This window comes from Mandrillus leucophaeus, unplaced genomic scaffold (genome assembly GCF_000951045.1).
Source record: "Mandrillus leucophaeus isolate KB7577 unplaced genomic scaffold, Mleu.le_1.0 Scaffold223, whole genome shotgun sequence".
Taxonomy (NCBI): Eukaryota; Metazoa; Chordata; class Mammalia; order Primates; family Cercopithecidae; genus Mandrillus; species Mandrillus leucophaeus.
In genome coordinates, this window is record NW_012102288.1 from 1,150,686 (window position 1) to 1,177,919 (window position 27,234).

At 35.1% G+C, this 27,234-nt stretch overlaps 1 pseudogene; it reads left to right on the forward strand.

The window, feature by feature from the left end:
* The first annotated feature begins 510 nt into the window (after positions 1-510).
* The window catches only part of LOC105540622, a 60,444-nt pseudogene continuing 33,720 nt past the window's right edge, over positions 511-27,234 (forward strand).

The window sequence follows — 27,234 nt, forward strand, 5'->3', positions numbered from 1 at the left end:
CTACCCTTCAAATCAGAGGCATGTAAACACAAACACATGTAAGAGGCAGCAATGTATTCACCAGGTAGTAAATGTGTATGTTTAATATTGTTTCAAGCAGTCTTCAATTATTAAGTAAAATAAAGTTAATATAAAATATGTCTAAACTTTAATAATCTCCCTCATAATAGAATTCTATCTATAACCTCTGCTTCTTAAACACGTTTGGTGGTTGCTTTGGTTTTAGATGATTTTTGAAATGCTTTCTCCATCTGTTATACAAGAAGGAAATTAACTCTATTGTGACTACTGCATGATGGGCATGAGGTCAGGTGCTTTATGCACAGTGGGATGCTGAGTCTTATATGTCTTATATTTCTGTTTGAAATATGTACTTCTCCATTGATTAAAGAAGTGAATTACAATAGCATACATGAGATTTCTTAATATATGCCTTTAAATACACTGTATCACTTATCTGAGCCATCTCTGAAATATCTCCTAATCTATAAATTATGGTTTTCCTAAGCGATGCAGGTATTTGTCATTTTTATCATGAGTACGTGTAATTTTTTCTCTGATTAAAATCATGTCCTATGGAACATTACAAACTAACCTGGGTAATGGTTTTGATCTATATTCTGATGTTGTATAAATGCTTCTCATTTTTAATTTGTATTCAGATATTCACATCAGGAAGGAAGAGTCTAATTGATTGTTCTGAAGACGCAGTACATACCACATCTAAATAATTGGAAATTTGGGATGCCGCCTTGTATACATAATGCATTTTTCTCTAATTAATATTTCTTTTGAATTTGAGGTTGTGCAGTCAAAATGCAAACATTTTGAAAATGATTAAACTATTATGAATCCTCTTTAGTTCATAAGCACATGTATTTGAAACACCAAAAAAGTATTAGGGGCTTGCTTTGTGGTATTGAACTAAATTAAACTTTGTCCGAAATTTACATTTTTCTTTACTAGACAAGTTAATGTGGATGACCTGAATTCAGATTCTCTCTCTTCTTCTGTGTGTTAGTTTAACCTCAAGCTCAAGCTCTTTAAGTCTCTTTTTTAATCTAGAAAAGACCCACGATAATTTAGAGTCCTTTTGTGAGGATTATATGAGATAACATATGAAAATGTCTACCTAAGATAGGCTTTTTTTTCCATGTTAGTTTCTGCAAAGTATTAACCTGTTTAAATGCTATACAAACTCTGTAAATCACCAAGATCAAGGGAAATTAGAGTTTATGAACAAAACCTAACCATTTTTTTTTCACTCTGAATGTATAAAAATGGTAGATTTTGAGTTTAGAGAATTATGGTAATCAAGTGGCAAGATACAACTGTTACTCTACTCTCTCCTTATTTAATCAAGTATTCAAGTCTCTATGGAGTGAGAAGGACTAACCCCTTCCCACCAACCACTAAGGACATCTTACCCAGTAAAAAAGTCAATTTCCAATTGTTTTGCAATCACCCCCTTCAATCTAACCTCAACCTTGCAGCTCAGGTTTTCTTTCTCAACTGAAAATGTGAATGTTCTCACCCCTACACTTTTGAAATGCTATTCCCGTTTGCCTTGAATCACCTATTATCCTACTACCCAATTCCTCCACTTCACATCTCAACCTAGATAATACTTGCTCTTGAAGGCCTTGCCTGAACATCATACCCTTCCTAAACAAAACTAAATGTTTTACAATTTTACTTTCTATTCTGTTATCACTGGGGAAAGTAGGTGCTCAGTAAATAAGAACATATATGTAGTACTCAACGATTATTAATTAAATCCATCGCTATAGTGCTATTGACCTCTTCCTCTGTCCTCCTTGTATGCTCGTAATGAAGGGAATATGCTAAGTCAGCAACCCAACTTGAAACCTTACCAGGATTAATCAATGTCATTTTACTAGTTCATCTGTATATTTTGGAGTCTAACTTAGCTGTCAAGTCTACAACACTGATAAGTTCAGAGTAGCAAAAAGAGAAGTTGGAGAAACAACTTGGTCTACATCATGAATTTACCTTGGTCTGATCGTGAGTTTGGGGAGGAAAGAAGATGGAGTAGTTGGCAAAGGACAATGAACTACTAGAATTTTGCACCTGGAATTCAGTTCTCATCACACTCCTGATGTGTTATTGGGCACCAACCCTTGATATTCATGTTGGAATTATATCAAGCAATTTTGATTGAGCAATTTAAAGCCTTTATCCTACAGGTCTCATAGTAATAAATACAAAAAGGAAATCAGAAAATTCCAAAAAGTATGAATACGACTAAATATTGTGATTACATTAAAAGTAAACATTAACTTGCAAGATATGTGTAATAGTGTCCCACATTTATTCATATTATATTCAGAAGCACAAAGAAAACACAGCTCTTTATTTTCAATGTACAGATATGATGTTCACCTAATCCCCTATCTCTGGGGCAGCTAGGAGGGGGAGAGTGGTGAAAACAAGTAGAGAAGAGCACATTCATTCCAATATAACACTGGTCCACTAGAATAAATTGGAAGTATTTTAAATGTTTCTTTTTTAGACAATTTAGTTTTCTCAGAATGCCCTGTTCTTTTGCTCCTCTCCAAATTTGGGGACTCCTCTCCAAGACAGACCTAGAATGACTGGGAAAATCACATAAGTTTATGCCTCGGAATCTCTCTTTGCAGGGACTCTGGAATCTCTTCCAGGGATCTGAAATCTAGTCACAAGCTGATACAGCTCTATAAAATTTGCAAAATTAATATATATTAACCTCAACCGATGAAAATGACTGTCCATTTCCACTCTGATTTCCTCTCTGTCATAGTCTCTCTTTTGTTTAGTAGCACTGGAGTGGCCATGGGAAATTCTGCAATTAGCCTATGGGGACTTTTAGCTGAGAATACATGCAGTGTAAGTTTGGAGTAATATTTTTGTACTTTGCAGTCACTGCTGTGTAAGTTAAATTATTGCTGGCAGTCTTGAAAGGCTTCTAGGAATAATGTAGTCAGTGTAAAGAGTATTTAAGGAAACTTGAAATGTCCTGAAATTCTAAAGCTCACATAGGACAGAAGCTTTAGAGGGCCTTCCAGACTTGACAGCAATGGTAAAAATGCACATGGCATTACTAATTATAAGTTGTAAAGCTGAAAGAAACTTTTCCTAAACTGATAGTTTAAGAATTTAAAATTGATAATTTCATAAAAGATCTCTATTAACCTTGCCAGAGGAAAGACAGAGTTTCTTTTGCATTCTCTCTGTAGAGGGGTATTCCAAAGTCCTGACGAAGCAATTAAAACGTAAGCATCCAATAATGTAGAGAAAAAAATATAGGGTTGAGTCAGGCAGCTAATTATAACAGTTAGTTATATCCATTCCCCCTCTATTTTCTAAAGCATTTTACAACTTTTGAAACCTATTTTTTTGTAAATTATTTTTTTCATGCTGAATATGTGTTCATTTCCATTCCTAATTTTTTACCCCTAATGTTCTTATTTTTCTAAAAATGCTCCAAAAATCTTTACGTTTCAGGCAACACAAAAGCTAAATTCATCCTGGATGTGGCTAACGTGAATTTGCAGCTCTAGTTGGGGTGGAGGCCTCAACTCTCTGTGGTGTTTTCAGGATGCTCTGCCACAGAGCTCCTGGGGGTGCATTGGTGTGAATGGCTCCAGCTGGCCTTTGGGAGCAACTTGCCCCCATGCAAGAGTATTTGTTCCTCAGTACTGTGGCTGTTTTTCTCCCTTTGCTGCAACCTTAGGCCTCTGCTTCCCCACCAGCCATCTCTGCATCCCTCTGCATTTATCAGTGGGGTATGCAGTGCTTTGGGATCTGTACCACACACTAGCCCTGGGGAAGCAGGAGTGGTGCTCCACAGTCTCTTGCACAGCTGCCTTCCTCTAACACCACTAAGTTCCTGCACAGAAATGGGAAGGACTCCCACCCAGGGCTTTGCCTGGAGGTTGCACCTCCCCATAGAAAATGCAGAGAAGTGTGCTTTTCAAATCACTCTTAACAATCTATAAGTTTTTAGAGACCATTATCCTATAATTTAGCCCAAATGGTGATAATCCCAACATTTAACCAGTTTTTCTACTTTCTCAATCCATTGAGACCATGATTTTATTTTCTCTTTGACCATAACCTTCCTTACATAAAATTATGTTTCAAGTCTATTTCTTGATGTAATAGATGAGAAGTTGTACTCACAACCACGGAATCCAAGTCAATTTCTTGGAGTTTTGAAAACCCTCTTTTGGGTGTCTGAAGCTGACAATGAATTATGTCTTTCGCTTTGCATTTTTCCTGAAATAAATTCTAGTTTCTATCCCCAATCCACTAATCACACAAAATAATGGGTCTCATGCTGATTAAGGAAAAGGTCATGTACACAGTAAAACAAAGGAACAAAAAACACAGGCTTTACATGGTTTTTCCAGGCTTCTCCCCCTCACTTCACATGAGGAGATGAAAAATAAGGAAAATAATTTCAGAAGTAAAATCTCAGAGCTAGTAGGAAAAAGAAAGTGAGAAAGAAGAAACTCTAATACATTATAAGCACCAAACTTTCTTCCACTTGATCATATTTACTCTATTTTAAGGGCTTTTAACTGAACTACCCCTTTGATGAGAGAAAAAGAGGGGGAAGCATATAGAATCAGCTCTACCATAGGAGGTGACTTCCCTACATCCACTCATAGAGCTATGACACTGAGATTCTCCCCCTTGGAACAGAACAGAAAGTGCTACTTAAGGTTAGGATTTTAATGAGGAGCACAGAAGATGCTTAAGGTTGTTTTTAATGGCAACAAGACAAAAAATAGAATGAACATTCACTTGGATAATTTATCCTATTTGTATTTGTATCTTTTCCCTAGAGTAACTGGAGGAAACCCATGCGTTACGAATTTTTAATTTCATAATTGCTAATAGCTTTTCTGACAGACATGGCACAATCTGACCACTAGATTTCATTTATTTTTTATATTTGGCCAATTTGTCACAAGGCTGAAGAAACGTATTTACAGTAAATATGAAAACCTAGAGAAAGTACAATCCAATTGGCCATGCTGTTTGTTGAAATATAAACTCAACCCTTAAAGTGTTGAAAGCTGTTTTCCCTGTCTGTTGTTCATCTGTTTCATTTATCCAAACATTCCACAATGATCACTGAAGCACGCAATGCTGTAAACAGTTATTTTGCCACATTTCCAAAGATATTTCTAACTTGCTTAGCTTACCATATTTTAAATATTTCCATTTATTTTAAATTGGAATAAATGGACACTCTAAAAGGAATAAAGATCTTTTCTGAAAATGCACACCAACACAGTTGGAATTAGATGACCTATCTTGTGACTCTCAGTCTATCACCCTTCATAATATATAACATCCTATTTCTGTATTTGGCTATACTTGAATGCATCCTTTCTATTTTACAAGAGACTCGTTAGGTAAAATCATACAATTTTAGGTCTTGAGATACATCTCAATGGAAATACTGTTTATTTTTCTTATTTTACAAATAATAGAACCAAAATCCTGAGAAGGTAAATGTCTTACTGAAAGTTACATACCTAAATAGCGACAGATACAGAACTTCCCTATTACACATCATGTAATATAATCAGCTGAAACAAAGAGTTGTAATTTAGGATAATGAAGCTTGTATTTGACACTGAGTGAAGTAAAAATATTAAATTTAGAGCATTAAGATTTTGTTTAAGTATACCGCATGGAGCAAAATATTGCTTTGTGCAAGTTTTCATATATTAAAATATGCCTAGGAAAGTTATCTTTAAAAAGGATCCCAAATAAGTTTCAGTTTAACCGAAAGGCAAAATTAAATGTAAAAAATCTGTTATTGGTGTATAGGAATGCTTGTGATTTTTGCACATTGATTTTCTATCCTGAGACTGCTGAAGTAAGCAACTTAAGATTTTGGGCTGAGACAATGCGGTTTTCTAAATGTACAATCATGTCATCTGCAAACAGGGACTATTTGACTTCCTCTTTTCCTAATTGAATACAATTCTTTCTCTTGCCTGATTACCCTGGCCAGAATTTCCAACACTATCTTGAATAGGAGTCGTGAGAGAGGGCATCCCTGTCTTGTACCAGTTTCCAAAGGGAATGATTCCAGCTCTTGCCCATTCAGTATAATATTGGGTGTGGGTTTGTCATAAATAGCTCTTATTATTTTGAGATATGTTCCATCAGTACATAATTCATTGAGAGTTTTTAGCATGAAAGCTGTTGAATTTTGTCGAAGGCCTTTTCTGCATCCATTGAGATAATCATGTAGTTTTTGTCATTGGTTCTGTTTATGTGATGGACTATGTTTATTGATTTACATATGTTGAATCAGCCTTGCATTCCAGGGATAATGCCGACTTGATCATGGTAGATAAGTTTTTGGATGTGCTGCTGGATTCAGTTTGCCAGTATTTTATTGAGGATTTTTGCGTCGATGTTCATGAGGGATATTGGTCTAAAATTCTTTTTTTGTTGTGTTTCTGCCAGACTTTGGTATCAAGATGATGCTGGCCTCATAAAATGAGTTAGGGAGGATTCCCTCTTTTTCTATGGATTGGAATAGTTTCAGAAGGAATGGTACGAGCTCCTCCTTGTACCTCTGCCAGAATTCAGCTATGAATCCATCTGGTCCTGGACTTTTTTTCGGTTATATAGACCAATTATTGCCTCAATTTCAGAGCCTGTTATTGGTCTGTTCAGAGATTTGACTTCTTCCTGGTTTAGTCTTGGGAGGTTGTATGTGTCCAGAAATTTATCCATTTCTTCTAGATTTTTTAGTTTATTTACATAGAGGTGTTTATAGTATTCTCTGATGGTAGTTTGTATTTCTGTGGGATTGGTGGTGATACCCCCTTTACCATTTTCATTGCATCTATTTGATTCTTCTCTCTTTTCTTCTTTATTAGTCTTTCTAGTGGTCTATCAATTTTGTTGATATTTTCAAAAAACCAGTTCCTGGATTCATTGATTTTCTGAAGTGTTTTTTATGTCTCTATCTCCTTCAGTTCTGCTCTGATCTTAGTTATCTCTTGCCTTCCACTAGCTTTTGATTTTGCTTGCTCTTGCTTCTCTAGTTCTCTTAATTGTGATGTTAGGCTGTCAGTTTTAGATCTTTCCTGCTTTCTCTGGTGGGCATTTAGTGGTATAAATTTCCCTCTAACATTGCTTTATATTGTGTCCCCGAGATTCTGGTACGTTGTGTCTTTGTTCTCATTGGTTTCAAATAATATCTTTATTTCTGCCTTCATTTCATTATTTACCCAGTAGTCATTCAGGAGCAAGTTGTTCAGTTTCCATGCAGTTGTACAGTTTTGAGTGAGCTTCTTAATCATGAGTTCTAATTTGATTGTGGTGTGGTGTGAGAGACAGTTTGTCGTGATTTCTTTTCTTTTACATTTGCTGAGAAGTGCTTCACTTCCAAATGTGTGGTCAATTTTTGTGTGATGTGGTGCTGAGAAGAATGTATATTCTGTTGATTTGGGGTGGAGAGTTCTGTAGATGTCTATTAGATCTGCTTGGAGCAGAGCTGCATTCAAGCTGGATATCCTTGTTAACCTTCTGTCTCATTGATCTGTCTAATATCGACAGTGGAGTGTTAAAGTTCCCATTATTATTGTGTGGAATTCTAACAGAGAGACAAATCATAAGTGAACTCCCATTCACAATTGCTACAAGGAGAATAAAATACCTAGGAATCCAACTTACAAGGGATGTGAAGGACCTCTTCAAGGAGAACTACAATCCACTGCTCAACAAAGTAAAAGAGGACACAAACAAATGGAAGAACATTCCATGCTCATGGATAGGAAGAATCAATATCATGAAGATGGCCATACTGCCCAAGATAATTTATAGATTCAATGCCATCCCCATCAAGCTACCAATGACTTTCTTCACAGAATTGGAAAAAACTACTTTAAAGTTCATATGAAACCAAAAAAGAGCATGCATTGCCAAGACAATTCTAAGCAAAAAGAACAAAGCTGGAAGCATCACACTACCCGACTTCAAACTATACTACTACAAGGCTACTGTAACAAAAACAGCATGGTACTGGTACCAAAACAGATATATAGACCAATGGAACAGAACAGAGGTCTCAGAAGTAACACCACACATTTACAACCATCTGATCTTTGACAAACCTAACAAAAACAAGAAATGGGGAAAGGATTCCCTATTTAATAAATGATGCTGGGAAAACTGGCTAGCCATATGCACAAAGCTGAAACTGGATGTAAGTCTGTTTAAATTAATTAATCTGTTCCACACCACTCTCCTAGCTTTCAGTGATTTGCTGGATTCAATGCCATCCCCTCAACAGAGACAAACATGTACACAAGGAAGACTCCATGTGAACACATAGGCACAGATGGAGGAGTGGAGGTGGTGATGTATCTTCAAGCCAAGAAACATCAAAGATTGCCAGCAAATCACTGAAAGCTAGGAGAGCGGTGTGGAACAGATCTTTCTTTCACAGCCCTTGGAAGGATCCAAACCTGCTTACAACTTGATCTTGGACCTGAAGCCTTCAGAAATGTGAAACAACAAAGTTCTCTGGCTTAGGCTGTCCAATCTGTAATAATTTGTTAGGCAGCCCTAGCAAACTAATATAGACTCCAAATCATAAATGGGCAAGCAGCAGATAAACTTTAAAATTAATTATATAGTTAATAAATGTTTTAAAATTAAAATTTACTGATAATTTGAAAATGTATGTTTAAGTACTACAATTTTATTTTTCCACAAAATAAATTGGCAATTAAAATGTTAATACTGAATACTCTTGGATGTGTATGAGGAAATAGCATTTTTCAATGTGAATTAAGGGACTTAAAAATGCTCATACATTTGACTATTTTCCATTTCTCTAAATATCCGTTCAATAGGCAAGCAAAAGTTCACGTACATGACAATACTTATAACAGCAAATAAAATTCAAATTTCCAAAAATAAGAATATTTTTCAGATGGCTGCTAAAAATCTTGTGCTGCAATGGGAAGCTATTCCAAAGGGATTGGCAAACTACAGCCTGTGGGCCAAATCCAACCTATGGCCTGCCTTCCAATAAAGTTTTGTTGTTAACACTCATACACGTGAATGAACACACACACACAACTGGTCCCCAAAGCATTTGAGATGCTCAATATTAATAAGCAATATTAAGATAAAATTGCTGACCTAAAAACTAGATGAATTTCAAAAGGCCATAAACTATAAGCTTTGAAATTATTTACTCTACCAGACAGAAATAATCTGATCTCTATAGGGTAAAAATCAAAGTTAATATGTAATTTAGCTAAATGTCAGGCTTTTAATCAATAGTAAACAGTGAATTGAACTAAATACATTTCCCTAATACTTCTATAACACTGAAAACAATGAGTTGCATAATGAAAAGACGTACAATTTTATTTTTATTTTTCGTTGTTATTTTTGAGACAGGGTCTCTGTCGCCCAGGCTGGAGTGTAGTGGCCCAGTCTCGGCTCACTGCAACCTCTGTCTCCCAGGCTCAAGCAATTCTCACTTCAGCCTTCCAAGCAACTGGGACTACAGGCATGTGACACACCATGCCCAACTCATTTTGGTATTTTTAGTAGAGATGGCATTTCATCACGTTGTCCAGGCTGGTCTCGAACTCTTGAGCTCAAATCAATCTGCCCCACTCTGTATCCCAAAGTGCTGGAATTACAGGCATGAGCCACTGCGCCCGGCCAAGATATACATTTTTAAAAAGGAAAAATGTGTTATTGTGTACTGAAAAAATCCAAAAGTTGTAATTGTATTATCAGAAAAAATTGGTCATAAAATAGTTAGAAGGTAGGATTGAAAGTGCCTACCATTTATTGTCAATATAACTAATGATTCCATATGTAATTTCAATAACAAGGATCTTGTGATTATACTGAAATTCTTGAGGTTATTTTGAGTAACAAAAAAGTACTATAAATCATTAATTTCTATTCAACAAAACTAAACTCAAGCTTATTTACACATCAGCGTTTTTTGTCTAAACGGTTCAATTATAAATAAAATTAAATGTCGACTGCATAATTTATGAAGTATGAGTTATATAAAAAATAAAACCATTAACACAATATTCCTTCTCTATATTACATTTATAAATGTGTATTTTATGTATACATATATTACTATGAAGCTTTAAAATCATACACACACATATACACATATATAGGTATATAACTATATATGTAGCTTTTAAAGCTAGTTTTTTTATACCTGGTTTTTTAAAAGATGGGACAAAATCTGTCAATGATTAAAAAGTTTTCTTTGCTCAATAACCTTGGATGGAAAGTAGATTTTTTTTATAACTCAAACTAGGCACAGAAATTTTTCAAAATAATTTTGGCTATATATATGTGTGTTTCACTACAGATTATAATAACCTGCTTAGATTAAAAATGTTTGAATCTTTTGTTCCCCAAAGACTATCCAGATTTTTTTAATGAATACTTTTTCTTTCTGTTCTACTACAGTTATATTCACCTACAATGCCAATTTTCATTAACCAGTTCAGAGTGACGTATGTTTCGGTTGTACCTTAACCACTTCAATATAAAGTATGATTCACAAGTAGAGATCCAGAAAGAAGCCAAAAAAAATTTTAAATAAACTCACTGGAATATATGTCAAAAACATTATTAAACTTCTTAATATTAACTACTTCATTTAAATACAAGCAAATAACAATTGAGTATCTTATTTGAGCCTGGTACTTGTTGGATACTTTAGGAGAAATGAAAGTTATACTCACTTTTAGAGCTTTCTGTTTCCACTACTGTAAAATTCTCTCAGCCTGAAAGAGCTGCTAATTATATTATCTTCTCTGGCTACTACCTGGAAAGCTGTTTGTTTTTTGTTAGTTCACAACCTAAGAGCCTGAATGATACGTCTGGATTAGTACATCAAGGTTGACATCAAAAAGAAAAAGCAATCTGGCCGGGCACAGTGGCTCATACCTGAAATCCCAGCACTTTGGGAGGCCGAGGCAGGTGGATCATCTGAGGTCAGGAGTTCAAGACCAGCCTGGCCAACATGGTGAAACCCAATCTCCACTTTAAAAATACAAAAATTAACCAGGCGATGGCACGCACCTATAATCCCAAGTACTTGGGAGACTGAGGCAGGAGAATCACTTGAACCCAGTAGGCAGAGGTTGCAGTGAGCTGAGATTACACCACTGCACTTCGGTCTGGGTGATGGAGTGAGACTCTCTCAGTTAAAAAAACCAAAAAACAAACAAACAAAAAACAAATCTCATTCATCCGTTTAGCAAGTAATTACAGTGTCTACAAAGTGCCACACACTGTGTTAGGAGATTGAGGCCAATCCTATTGAGTCCTCTCTTTCAGGATGCTAGCTATATCATTACAGATAAATATCTATTCACATAAAACAATTTGAATTCTATAAAAGAGCATATAACCAAGTACTAAAGCAATGTTAGGATTTGCAATCTGTTGCTGAAACATTGGAGCCATTTTTGACATCTTTTTTTTTTTCAAATTCCATATCCAATCATCAGGAAATCCTGCATGCTCTTCTTTCAAAATACCTAAAATCCAAGTGCTTCTTGTGACTTCTCTTGTCTGAGCTAGCATCTTCCCTAGTCTGGGTACAGCAGTAGAATCTATCCAGTCACCTAGCCATCATCTTTGTCTTCCTGTTGCCTATTCTCAACACAGCTATGACAGTGATCTGCATAAAATTTAATGTAGGTCCTATAATTCTCCCACTAAAAACCTTCCAGTAACTTCCCATTTCATTCACAATAAAAGCCAACATGTTTACAATGGCCTTTAAAGCCCTGTGTGATCTTTCCTTGGCCACCTCTCTGATGTGTCTTTTATGGCTCTCCCTCCCACCACTGGGCCAGTCATTCTATAGTTCATTATTTTTCAAACATGACAAACTTATATCAAAGATTTTATATTTGTTCTGCCTTGAGTCTATTAAATGAGTGTTCCTGAATGTCTCCCTCTCTTCCTTCTTTTTAGGTCTCTACTCACACATCAGTTTATTAGAGACTTCTTCACTAACTACAGTATATAAAATAATAAAGTACCTCTGCCCCTTTCCACCTTACCTTGTTTGTTATTCTTCATAGATGTCAATTGCTATTGATTGCTCTAGATGTTGACTTTTTTGTGTGTGTGTGGTTTGCTAAAGAAGAGGGAAGAGCATCCTGAACATGAGAAAGTGGAAGTGTAAAGACTTTTAGTCAGCACAGATTTACGTTCTGGGCCAGTGAAGCTGGAATGCAGTGTGTGTCTCTGTGTGTGTGTGTGTCTGTGTTTGTGTGTGTGTGTGTTCACAAGCATGTGAAAAGAGAGGGAGAATGGACAGATTTAAATGAAAGAGAAGCACAAGGTGGCATGGTAAAATTTTTAATTTCATTGTAATTGCAATGAGATTTTTAGGTATGTGACTCACAACTTCTGAACGGTATTTTTATAATTGCATGTTTTTAATTTATAGAAAAAGGATTGTGGTAGAGTATGTTGGATATTCCTGGCCTTCCCAATCTACTTTCCCCCTTTATCCATCCAGGGAGGCTGATCATTTTAGACAGTATCAGACACCCTAGCCATCTCTCTTACCATTGGATTTGGCCAATGGCAGAATGCACAGAGTGAAAGGAGAAAGAAATTGAAGCAACTTTTCCTTTTAAGAACACATCTGCTGAGCTGAGGTTTGACATTCCTCATGCTTCCATAACTAAGGCCTCAGATGCTATCAGTGGCCCAAGTTGGGGGGACTTCCTATCATCACTGCTCATGCCAGATTTCAGTAACTACCTCTTTGCCTTGCTCCATATGGCCTTGGGCTGGCCCAGACACAGTTTTCTCCTCCCTTGTTCGTTCCTCAACCACGTCCTCATCTTGTGATGTACCATCTATTTCTTACCAGGACCCTGACAGCAAATAAGTGGAGGAGTTACGAAGCAGTTGCAGGTGTCCAGAAGAGAGGTGACTTGAATTAGCATGGCATCAGTGGAGATAAATAGGTAAGAGATGTATTTTGAAGGTAAAATTAGAGGACTTTGCTATATGATTGTCACTAGGAGATAAGAAAAAGGAATAAATGAGAATGACTCCTGTGTTTGTGCTTGAGCCTCCAGCTAGATCAAGGTGTTGTGTAAAGAGTCAGAGAAGAACAGGGATGGTAGAGAACGGTATAGAATATGAAAATATCAAGATATCTTTTCTTGACATGTTGAGTTGAAGTTGCTTCCTTGGTTAAAACTTGATTATGAGGCTGGATACCAGGGAGACACAAGGGATGGCCACAAGTGTGGAAAGTTATGTGCTCAGAGGTGGTATTTAGTATCACATACTGGATGAGGGAATCATGTAGAAAGCAATAATTTAATTGAAAAAATATGCTGGGCATACCCCTTCCAAAGGTGAGAAACAAACGTTTAGGAACTTAATAGAGAAGGAGGAGTCAGCAGAAATGACTGGGAAATATGGGATGTAGCATGTGTGTGCATAGGAAGGAAAGAAGCAGGATAGAGTGTCCCAAAGGCAGGAAGGCGTGGTAGTGATCGTCTTGAGAGCACTTTTGGTGTAAGTGTGGAGTAGGAGTGGAAGTTAAATGAAACAAAGGTTTTCATTAGAATTCAACATCGCTCATTAGAGATCTATTCTGAGGATAAAAGTTAGAATATCAGCTGGTAATAAAATGTTCTTTCTTTATTTGACAACTGAGGATATATTTTTCTTGGCACCATTTAGATAGACTTTGTTACTCATTGGCAGGATTCAGGTGATCAGTTCCTTGCCCCAGTTGCTATATGTCCATTCTATTACTACCCAATCTTAATTGAATTATAAGGCTTTACAAACAGAATAACAACAATAACAGCAAAACAAATATGTTTAGGTTAGTAAAATAATGAACTATCATCCAGAATTCTACTTGCAAAATTTTGATTATATCAAAGATCTTTATTAACATTAAAAGACATTAAAAGAGACTTTCAAATTTTAACTTATAAAACTGCACTAATTATACGATTTATTTATTATTATTATTTACTGAGACAGAGTCTCCCTCTCCCACGCTAGAGTGCAGTGGTGCGATCTCGGCTCACTGCAACCTCCACCTCTGTGTTCAAGCAATTCTCATGCCTCAGTCTCTGAAGTAGCTGGGATTACAGGTGGCTGCCACCATGCCCAGCTAATTTTTGTATTTTTAGGAGAGACAGGGTTTCACCACATTGGCCAGGCTTGTCTCAAACTCATGACCTCAAGTAATCTGCCCGCCTCGGCCTCCCAAAGTGCTGAGATTACAGACATGAGCCATCACACCTGGCCATTATTTACTTTATTGATGGGCTCCATGAAATGTACTGATATGAAGAAGAATTCCACTGCAATAAGGTGACTATACAGGTAATTTTGAGAAAAAAAGAGTGGCAGACTTATTTTTCAATAACTCTACTTTTTTTCATTTTTGAAATTGCATTGTTACTCCAAATATTTTTTTGCCAATATTAACATTTTCTTTGCTATTTCTCTTGCAAATATTACATGTTCTAATAAATAAGATGATCTTACCTCAGCATTAAGGTAGACTTTATATTGTCAAAAAACATGATAAAAGCTTTAAAAAAAAAGCATGAATTACAGAATGCACTTTAAATTTTAAACTAGAATTTATTATATATGAAATATCCATATTTGTTACTAGTTATCCTATTTTTAGATGACATTTTAAACATGACATTCTATAAAGTACTGTAAATAAGAACACAAATGTGTAAAATAATCATTAAGCTGGCCTCTAATTTTTCCATTCTGTATTTTAAGACTTCTAATGTGCCAATTCTCTTATATTTTTAAAAAAAATAGAATGCAAACTAAGATTTTTAATCTAATATGAAAATGAATCTTTCAAGCAAGATATGGACAGATGGGTAATGTAGTAATTAATTGAAACACGGATCTTTGTTTCACATTTAGATAATTCAACAAATAACCTCATTTTATACTTAAAGATAGCTGTATTCCTTAAACTGCCTTCCCAGCTTCAAAATTATATTTTAAAAACCAAAATATAAGCAGATTAAAAGTGGATGTCTACAACTGCACATAGTTGTTACGATTATTATATTCAAGATAGGATATTGAAATGGAACAAAACCAACTCAGAACAAGAAGAAAGGAACAGAAGACTGGATTTAACACAAGACTTTACCTACTGGCTCTTGGGAAAGTCAAATTTTTCTTATGTTAACTTCCTTATGAGTAAAATGAAGGGAATACTGCTCCAGTTTCAGGGGAGATTTTTGTGTGGGGGGGTCGGGGGGGAAGATAGTTTTTTTCTTTTTTAGTTAGGCAAAACTCCTGTGGAAATAAGAGATATAAACACAGCTTAAAGTCGTAAGATAAGTGATTACATTTATTATTTGAATAAATGCGTCCTTAAAAGATTCATCCTTGATGAAAGATTACATGCCTAAATTTTAACAAGGTGTCAAATTTTCATGCTGTGGATTTGGTTTCTCTGTGAAGGAAAAAATTAATGAATGTTTAATAAATTGATATTACTTAATATAGACTATGTGGATGACTGTTATAGTAGCAACTACTATTTTGAGCCGGTTATCAATTGTACATAAGTTTAGAAAGGGTTTCCCATTTGATATTACTCTAGTGACAAATTTCAGGAATGACATGTACCTGGTATCTATCTATTTTTTTGTAATCTAAATGCAACTTTTTGTATTCTACTGTTTGCCTAAAATTTATTCATTAGAGAAAGTTTTTCTCTGCTGAAAGACCAAACTGACAGGATCTATGATTTTCTGGAGACTTGCAGGTAATAGAAAATTCTGTGGTTTGAGTTATGAACAATCTTGATGAAGAAATTATATTGTCAAGACTAATATATTAAGCAATACTTCAATCTGTACTCAGAGGATGTACCTTTGCCAGCCTCTTCACTTAGAACCTGTAGTAGGCAGGCTACTTGCTTTCAGGGGAGGATGGTGAAGAAAGCTGACATTTTTTTTTTTTTTTTGTAACAGATATCAAATGTACAAAAATGTTGCAATAGTACAATAGTATAAAAATTTTCCTATATCCTTCACTCAGGTTTCACAAATGCTAACATTACTATTTTATCATATCTCTTCTATTCTGTTTTCTCTATCCGTATCTATATGATTTCTTTCTGAGCTATTGAGACTGACTTGCAGCCATGATGCCTCTTTATTCTTAAATTTCTCAGTCTGGTTTTCCTAAAAACAAGGTCTTTCTCATATAGTTACAGAATTATGTTCAAAATCAGGATAATACTATTGATACAATCCTATTATCTAATCTGTGAACCTTACTCTGAATTTTCTGATTGTCTCAATAACATCCTTTATAGCAAAAGAAAATATCAGGTCCCACATTACATTCAGTTGTCATGTTTTTTAGACTGCTAAATTAATCTTGAACCGTTCAGCAGTCATTTAGTGTGTTTCAAGACACAGGCCAGTAATTTTGTAGAATGTACTTCAATTTCAATTTGTCTGATGTTTCCTCATTAGTAGCATCAGGCGTTTGGCAGATATCCTGCAAAAGTGATCTGATGTTCTCAGTGCATGCTATCAAGAGGCAAATGATGTTGATTTATCCCATTTACTGGTGATGTTAACTTTGATCACTTGGTTAAGATAATGTTTGCCAGTTATTTCTACTATAATGGTACTACTAATTCCTTTTGTAACTAGTAAGAACTGTGTGAAAAGATACTTTGAGATTATGGAAATCCGTGTTACTCCTCAAACTTTCAATCTAATTAAACCATCTGCTGATGATCCTTGCCTGAATAGATGTTTGCTAAATGGTGATTTTTAATTCCATAGTTTTGCACATTTATTTTTTGCCATTGTACTGTAACAAAAGGTTTCACCTGCCTTCCTTCCCACCTTTCCTTCCTCCCTTCCTCTCTTCCTCTCTTCCTCCCTTCCATCTATTCTTTCTATCTATGTGGACTTACGAATTCTTATTTGGTGAGTTATATTTTTAAAATATTGTTTATTATATGCTCAAATTATCCAAGATTTGGCAAGTGGGAATTCCCTGAAACTGAATCATAAATGCTTTTACATCTCTTCATCATTCTTTAAACATTTTGCTCTGTTCTGGCAAATGAAAATATTCCAGGTTCATCATGAACTTCCCATTCGCCAGCACTAGAATCAGCCATTTCTCCTAAGAGTCTCGTTTTTTTTTTTTTAATAGAAAATGGTGTTTGGAAACTAGGTCTGAGATCCAGGTAAATTGTACTCATTGCTTCTGGAGCATTATTGTTTCTAAATCCTCTCCACAGAGCACCTGTAGAAAAAACACATACACACACACACGCACACACATGATACAAACAGACATACATACCTATGTCTACATTTATGTGTCTGTTAAAAGTTATGAGTAGATTTTGATATCTCTAATTTTAATCTTCCATCACTGGGTTCACTCTATCTTCTCCTTTCCGTGTTTGTAAATTCTTTTACCAACAATGAGAAAACTGTCTTCTAGTCTCAAGATATCCACTTGTTTAATTCCAAAGTATATGGAAAATAGTTCCACAATTACTAATCCAGGCCTCTGCATAAAAAGAAGCCTACCAGTTAGACTCCAATAATTGTTTAGAGTTCCTTTTTCTTTAACCTGAGAGAATATAACCCCAATATTGTGTTAAAATTTCCTGAATGTTAGTTCTTTTTTTCAGCTTTTCAGCGTCAGAGTGGCTATACTATTCATTTGTTTATACAGCCCAATTTATTTGTTTCTATTTGTAGAAACAGAGTTACTGTAGCCCAAAAGTAATGACTACTTTACATCCAGCCTAACAACTCAAATGACATTCAGAGAGATCAAGCGTATCCATCAGTAAAATAAAGGGTTACACATCTGACCACAAGATGTCCATGCATCCCTTCTTCAAACCTGTAGAAATCTCTTCCCAGCAAGAAAAGTCATGCATATTCTCATCCTGTCTCCGAACCCAGTTCAAATCCTAGATCTCTGGGTGATGTCAAATGTTAGCCCTGAGGTCTAGATATGGTGATCTATGTATTATATATACATTTAATTACATTATTTAATTAAATGTGTATGTTTAATATAAATATCCGTGTGTGTGTGCGTGCACGTGCACGTGCGTGTGTGTATTTTTTAATCTTTGTGTGGTTCTTAGTTCCATTTTCTGGAAGATATTTTTGTTTGTTGTTCATTTTTCTGTTTGACCACAATTGCAATAATCATTGGGAATATGATTTTTTTAATCCTTGCTCATGTAAATATGGGGCCCTCTGTGTTGCTTTGATGCTAGAATAGTTAGAGATTTTTTGATGTTATTGTTATCTAGTTTGGTTTAGTTTGGTGTTTACCTAGGCTTGTGATTTCTTTAGCAAAATGATTCTCTAAAAAATTTAGTAGGCTTTTACTCTATTTGCTTCCAATCAGTTTCTGGTGCCAGCAGACATACTGGAAATATTTTTCTTAGACATCATCTGCAAATTTGATTTATTCCTTTTGCTTCCTCGCCTCATACCTCTTTTTCTCAATTATAGCAGCCTTAGGCTGCCACTGTGAAACATGTAACTATTCCACTATTAGATTGCAAACAAATCACTGACTTCATGTTTTCCTTTTGCATGCACACTAAAATTCTCCCTCCCTATAGAGATTGTACGGATCATATTTCTATCTCTTGTCTATTTTATTAAGGAAATACTGTGAGTACTATTGATTATCACCTGATAAGAGCATTTTTTCTAACAAAATATATAAAATAGGTCCCTACTCAGTTTTTTCCTTGACCCCGGTCATCTTTATCAGCACTTACCTACTTTGGATTTTTAGTTATTCATTTTCAACCCTACAAGTTTCCTGCTGCCCCCCAAAATGTAAATAGCATGAGGGAAGAGCCAAGCACAATGTCTAGTATATGGGAATCCATCAATGATTATGAACCAAATTGACTTACGGAGAAGTGAGCAAGCATATACTTCAGTTAAAATGTGTGGTACAACATTTTAGAATTACAGTGTTTAATGCCTCTTGAGTCATTACTTTTCAATGGTTCACAAGCACAATACACACAAAAAATAGGAAGAAAATTCTAACCAGACCCAAAGTTATATATTTACTTTGAGTCATGCAAGAACACTTAACATAGAACAGAGCACCCTCTCTGTAAAGATAAGCCATTACGTTGATGAGTATCTTGCCCCCACATTTCGCCTGGTAAGCCAATTTCAAATGAAGTTCAAGAGTCTCAATTTGCTGGTTCTAGTTTACCATACCTTCCCTGATGTCTGAGAATAATCTGAAATAACAGTTCATTCTACTACTGTCAACAATATAAGGAATTCAGGAGTGGCCTTTCTTCATATGAAAAGTTGGCAAAAATATATGAACTCCTTAGCATTTTTACAATTTTATAGGGTGTTGTCAGAATTAATAATGAAGCAAACCTAGAAATCCAAAGAAAACAGTAAATTAAAAAAAAAAAGTATGTTACACTTTTAGCAAGTTCAGTGGAACAGAAAAGTTGATATATTATCTAAATGTGAAGTTCAAGACATTGATTATGTGACACACTGTTGTGACACATCTGGTGACCTTAAAATTACTATCTTAAATTTAAATTATTATAAAAGCAGAAGTGAGAGATCCTTCAGGTTCTTTGTTCATGGTTTAAAATATTTTACATGCTAATACACTCTTACCCTACAGGGATGACACTTAAATTTTACTGAGCCATGGAATATAGAGTGAGTTCAAGGCTGAGGAAAGCTGCTGTTTTCAAAACGATGCCAATTCTGGGCAAGTAGTCAATTTCTGGGTAAGTTGTCACAGGGAGTCACCTGGAGTGAGCAATGGAAACCTGAGAACCTCCTACTATGAGCAATGGAAACCTGAGAACTTCCTACTATGCATATCTCTCTATATATGTATCATCAATCTGGATATATATGAGAAATATTTCAGACATTTTATATAATCAGACATGTTTATATATGAACGTATATATGAATATATGATTTTTAATATTTTATGCATTTCTCTAAAATATATTTCTAGATATCTACATATTATCTTAAGGAGTCAGATAACTTCTGAAATGATGAAGTCGGTCAATCATTCACTCCTTTGTAAATTATAATATTTTCAGTCGATTTTTCACAGGAAATGAGAGGATACCTTATGTGTGTGTTTGTGAGGGTCTACGGGTAAGCATTCATGTGTGTCTTTCTAACAAAAGAGCCACTCTCTCACTTAACTATAGAAGTTATTTCTCAATTTGATTTAACATTTATATTTTCCCTAATCTCTTGCTAATTGGAAAAATGTATCTATGCTTTTCAATGCTCCAGTTCAATACCTCATCCCACAGAGTTCCCAAGATAACTGTTAGGATTCAATGAAAGATATAGTTTTTCCCCAAAAAGCCGGCACTTTCCTCAAACTGGATTCAGACAGCAGGTAAGGTCAAGGAGTCAACCAATACTTAGTTCTGGAGCCTCCATCAACCTAATCCAACCATATAAGAAAATGCTCATGCTAACCTTGCGCAGTGGCTCACACCTGTAATCCTAGCACTTAGGGAGGCTGAGGCGAGTGGATCACTTGAGGTCAGGAGTTCAAGACCAGCCTGGCCAATATGGTGAAACCCCATCTCTACTAGAAATACAAAATTAGCCAGGCATAGTGGCATGCATCTGTAATCCCAGCTACTCAGGATGTTGATGCAGGAGAATTGCTTGAACCCAGAAGGCAAAAGTTGCAGTGAGCTGAGATCACACCACTGCACTCCAGCCTGGGCAACAGAGCAGGACTCTGTCAAAAAAAAAAGGAAAGGAAAAGAAAAATCTCATACTAATAATAAAACTGCAGGTAAGTTCAAGACTGATAACTGTGGGCAAAAATGTTGGAATTGAAATAAGGTGAGTTCTACCAACACCTTCCAGTTTTACATACAGAAAACGTGGTTTGCTATATAATCTGTATTACAAACATCTTCCCTCTTCCATTCCGCTGCTTAGAGCCTGAGGGATACTGGAACCATGAACTAGAAGGAGAGCTCACCTCCCAGAGAGCTTTTCAGATCAGAGCTCGAATTCTTTCCTTGGATTGTGTACCTCCACACTTTCATGTGAGAGAAAATTGAACTTTGGATTTAGCCACAGATACTTAGATTTGCATCACATGAAGAAAAATGTAATTCCAAATGAAACATCATCCCACTTGGAGTAAAATCCAAAGCCTTACACACCCCCAGTGATCTGGTTACTAGCTTCATAGACCCATGAGTCTCCCTTCTCTGTCTACTCTAAGGTTACCCAGACAGACACTGCTGGCTCAGGTCCTTAGACATTTCCTCAGTCTACATTATTTCTTCCCCAGAGAATTGGATGGCTCTTTCTCTCCCTTAATTGAGTTTGTTCCTCAAATATCATTTTATTAGAATGGCCTTCCCTGATCTATATACTAATATTAACTCTACCCTCCCTCTTTTCCTTTTCCTGCCTTTTCTGCCTGGTTGTTCCCCTTAATCCTTAACATCTAAAATGCTAACTATTCACACACTTGTTTGTTCATTTTCTGTCTCTCTTCACTAGCAAGTAAGCTCCATGAGTTCACAGTGCCTTTTTACCCACTGCTGTATCTCCACCACCTTGAATAATGCCTGGCTTATTGCAGTTCAGTGAATGAATAAATGTGAATGCACATGATACAGACCATGAGAATACAACATCTAATTGATATTACTATGTGCCTGAGACCTCCAACATATTGTAGGGTTTATGGTTTTCAAAAGTTAGCCTTACATAGAAAAAAAATCAAGACTGTTCCTTCTTTCCTAGAAAGCTAGGGATATTGAATCCTATTCTTTTAAACAATACAGTTAATATGGAAGAAAATTGATGACTACTAGAAATTCTACAGAATAAAAATGTCATTGCTATGAAGTAGATAGCTTTAGCTGGAAGTAGGCAAACATTTTTTCTTGAAAAAACAAACTAGAAATTCAGTATAAATTTAGAAAACAGTTAAAAATGTCAGTGTAAATTCATAATTTAATTGTGTAGCATTGCTATAGACTTAGAATCAGGGTTAAAATGTCAATTTTCATCATGTTTGATAGCAATGCAATAAGGCTTGAAAGCAAAATAACACAAAGCTATTAGAGATAGGGAAACCAAATTAGCACATGCAGGCTATGTTATTTTACATCTACAAAGTCTAAGGAAATAAATAAAATTGGAGTAGATAAATACATAGTGAAGCAACTGAGAACAAAATAAATGTTAAAAAAAATAGGGTTTAAAAATAGTTGAAGCTTGTAATATAGTATTTAGTGTTCTTTTTTTCCCTGTCTAAAGTTGAAGTTATCTTTTAAAAGGTTATTTATAACAGAAATAAGGATAAATACTTAGGTAACAATTCATGAAATATAGAGCATGCAATGAAGAAAAGAATGATGTAAAACTCTACTGAAGTCAGGTAATTAAAAAGAATATATAATTGCTGGAGGGAAGACAATATTATAAAAATGTTGATTCTTCACAAATTACTTTTCTAGTTTAGTTAAATTTAATTCAATCCTATATCCTAATGGGGTTTTATTATAGAAATATGTTAAAGTTCATTTAGCATATTAAATAGGTATGAATATCTAAAAGTTTTTATTTTAAAAAAGTCTAGTACACGTACATGTCAAAAAGCTAAAAGAGGCCCGGCATGGTAGCTCACGCCTGTAATCCCAGCACTTTGGGAGGCTGAGGCAGGCAGATCATCTGAGGTCAGAAGTTCAAACCAGCCTGGCCAACATGGTGAAACCCCATCTCTACTAAAAATATAAAAAATTAGCGGGGCATAGTGGCATGCACCTGTAGTCCCAGCTACTCAGGAGACTAAGGGAGGAGAATTGCTAGAACCTGGCAGAGAGAGACTGCGGTGAGCCGAAATTGCACCACTACCCTCCAGCCTGGGAAACAGAGCGGGACTCCGTCTCAAACAAACAAAACAAAGCTATAAGAGTATTAAGTGTTGTACTATACAAAATAGCAGTCTTTGACAGTTAAGAATCTAGTAATTCTACAAACATAAATCAACCTACCATCCTCTGTCATTTAACCTAATATAGTGATAGTTCATTTATAATAGTCATAATTCGAGATACAATAAACTTGGTGTTTATATCATGAGTAAGTAAATATTGTCTTTATATGTGTTGTGCTTAGATTTTTCTTCCTACTTTTGCTTTTTAATAAGCTTAATTATTTATTTCCCCACATGTATACTTTTCTTTAAGCTGTTCTATAAAATTTTCAAGCTGCTCCATTGGATCCACCATAAAAAGAATATCAATTTGTTCTTCAGAATTCTCATATTTATCTGAGAATCTATGAATTCTCTCTTTTCTATTTTCATGATCCAGGCCTACTGTACAAGTCTTTTTTCTAACACTTTCTTTTAACACTTTCTAGGTTGGAACGAATGTTTTCTGGATCCCATGTGCTCCTCTTTTTCCTTTACGTTGTGCTACTAGATTTGCTGGGAGAATCCCCTCACAACTTCCTAAGAGATCTGAACTTCCATTCTGTAGGTGGAAAAGAGGGGGAATCATCTGTTAGTACAGGATGTGGCTGATATTCTGCTCCACAGTGAAATGCCTTTGACCAGTTCCTTTCATTTTCTGCCCTGTGCCTCCACCCTACCTTCACTAAACTAATACATCCAAATATTGAGTATCTCATGAATTCTGCAGTTAATTAGTTGTCATAGTATTACCTTACCATTCATTTAAGACTGAGATTTCCTGCCTTGCCATATTGATAATCATTTATTCACTTTATTTATGATGTTGTGTTCACTTCCGTTGCCATATGGATTTTTTTTTTACTCTTGAGTTTATACCATTTTTATTCTTTCACAGTTATTTTAGTTTGGATCTCGGGAAATCAAAGTAATAAACTCAAAGTGCCATATTTAAATGAATTTTTAATACAATTATTTGAAAAAAAAGAGGAATAAGGAAATTCTACCATAAGACATGTTAAATACAAGTAACAAATAATTAAGTTAATTGGGTACTGATTAGAAGTAGAATGTTATCAGTAGTATGGAAAAAAACCCAAAAAAATATATCTTGGCATATATAGAAATTAAATAAATATAAAGTTAGCATGAGATTAGTAAGGAAAAAATCAAAACAATTTTACAACTGATTAGCTATTTGGAAAAATTAATGGATTAGATAGATGGATCAGTTATTCCTAACTATTTTTGTTCATCTACATTTACCTGTATAACACATTATACTCAGTAAGAGCTCTCATAATCTGCTATAATTCACATCAAGAGAAGCAGGACCAACACATTCTCTGGAAGACATATGAAAATATCTAGGGAAAGGCTAATATAGTTTTTAAAATTTATATTCCCCAGCTAACCTGATACACTCTCCCTTTCTCTACTAGAGGAAAGAAGTGTACTTCTTTGCAGATTTCTATTACTGTTCTAAATAAAAATCAAGATATTAAAAACCAGAAGAAAATATGAGAGCTATTTCTCAGATACCTAGTTTGGGGAAAAAATAGATTTAGAATAAAGTATTTTGGGAAAATTGTCAAGTATTACAACAAAATTAAACTATGCTAAACTAGATAAAAGATACTATAAACTAAAAGCTTCTTTCTGTGGGGAAAAAAAAGACTTAAAGATAATCAACACACTTGAAAAATTTATAAAATCTACAGAATAAATAATACACAAATAATTTTTATGTCAAAGCAAGGAAAATATATCTCCCAGTAGAAAATGGAGCACAGATATGAGCAGACAATTTAAAGAAGGTTCAAAAGGATAATATTTGAAAAAATCTGGGCAATAATTAAAAAATAAAATTTTAAATTGAATGACTGAATTTCTAGATCCAGAAAAGTTGGAAAAGATTCACTTTTCCCTGTTCCTCCTTTCTAAACACAGCTAAATAACCTAGGAAGTATTCAACATACCACAGTAAAACGATTCTGACAGTGAGGCAGACAAAGGCAAACTGGCTAGGGGCCTCTTAAGTGAAGATAATATGGCGAATTCTTAGGGAAAGGGAGTCCTTTTATTACATTTGCAAACATTAAGGGTGACTCTGTGCTGCAGAGCTGTGTTTTGATAAATGCATAATGTTAATTAAACACAATTACAGTATCATACAGAGTAGTTTTACCCTAAAATTCTTTTGCGTCATTTATTAAAACTTCTCCCCACCCCCTCACCCCCAGCCCCCACATTCCCTCCCAGTCTCTGGCAATTACTCTTTTATCCTGTCTGCCTAGCTTTGCTATTTCAGGAATGTCATAAATACAATCATCTACTAAGTAACTTTTTCAGACTACCTTTTTTCACTAAGTAAAATTCAATTTCTTTTTATTGCTGGATAACATTACATTTTATACATGTAGTACCTTTTTTTTAAAATTAATTTATCAGTTTTGTTAAGCTATTATTGACAAAAACCAAATACATTCAAGGTGTCCAATGTAATTATATATGTATACACTGTTGCCACAATTAAATTAATTAACACATCTATCAGCACATAGTTACCATTGTGTGTGTGTGGTGAGGGCAGTTAATATCTACTCTCTTAGAAAATTTCAAGTAAATAATACAGTACTATTAATGATAGTCACCATGGTCACTAGGTCTCCAGAACTTATTCATCTTAAAATTGGAAGTCTGATCCTTTGACTAACATCTCCCCGTTTTCTCAGTCCTCTAGCTCCTGGCAAACACTTTTCTACTCTCAGCTTTTATGAGTGTGACTGTTTTAGATTCTACATATATGCTAGATCATAAAATATTTGTCTATTCAACCACTATGCTACCCTCAGTTTTTATGAGTTTGAGTGTTTTAGATTCTATGTGTACGTTAGATAGTAGAATATTTGTCTGTCTGCTTGGCTTATTTCATTTAGTATAATGTCCTTCAGTTTCATCTGCATTGCTGAAATGGCAGAATTTGCTTTTTATTAGGCTGGTAATATTCAATCACATACACACACAAATTTATCCATTTGTCTAGGAGCATGAACTAGGCTGTTTTCATATACTAGCGACTGAATAATGTTAAAATGAACTTGTGATTGCACATGTCTCTTCAAGACATAATTTAATTTTCTTTGGATATATACATAGAAGTAGGGTTGAAGGATTCTACGGTAATTTTTTGTTGTTGTTGTTGTTGGAACCTCCGTACTGTTTTCCATAATGACTGGACCATTTTATATTACCACCAAGAGTCTACGAAACTTCCCTTATATCCATCCACATCCTCAACTCTTGTTATCCTTTTCTTGATTATAGCCAGAATGACACAAGTGTTATTCCATATGCATTTCCCTGATGATTAGTGATATTGAGCCCCTTTTCGTATATAGCCATACCTCATTTTATTGATCTTCACTTTGAATTTTACAGATATTGCATTTTTTATAAATCTAAGGTTTGTGGCAACCCTGCATCAAGCAAGTGTATTAGTGCCATTTTCCAACAACATATGCTCACATTGTGTCTGTGTCACGTTTTGCTAATTCTTGCAATATTTCAGACATTTCATTATTATTATATCTTTTATGATGACTTGTGATCACTGATCATTGATGTTACTACTGGAATTGTTTTGGGGCTCCACAAACTAGTCCTAGATAAGTCAGCAAACTTAATAGACGAATGTTGTGTGTGTTATGACTGCTCCAACAACAAGCCAACCGGACATTCCTGTATCTCTGTTGCCTTGGGGCTTCCTATTCCCAGAGACACGTCAGTTAGGCCAATTAATAACCCTACAATGGCCTCTAAGTAGTAAACTGAAAGGAAGAGTCCCATGTCTCTAAGTAATAAGCAAGAAATAATTAAGATTAGCAAGGAAGGCATGTCTAAAGCCAAGATAGGTCAAAAGCTTAGGCCTCTTCTGCCAAACAGCCGAGTTCTGAATGCAAAGGAAAAGTTCTTGAAGGAATTAAAAGTGCTGTTCCAGTGAACACACAAATGACAAGAAAGTGAAAAACCTTATTGCTGATATGAAGTAAGTTTTAGTGGTCTGAATATAACGTCAAACTAGCCATGACATTCCTTTAAACTAAAGCCTAATCCAGAATAAGACTGTAACTCTCTTCAATTCTATGAAGG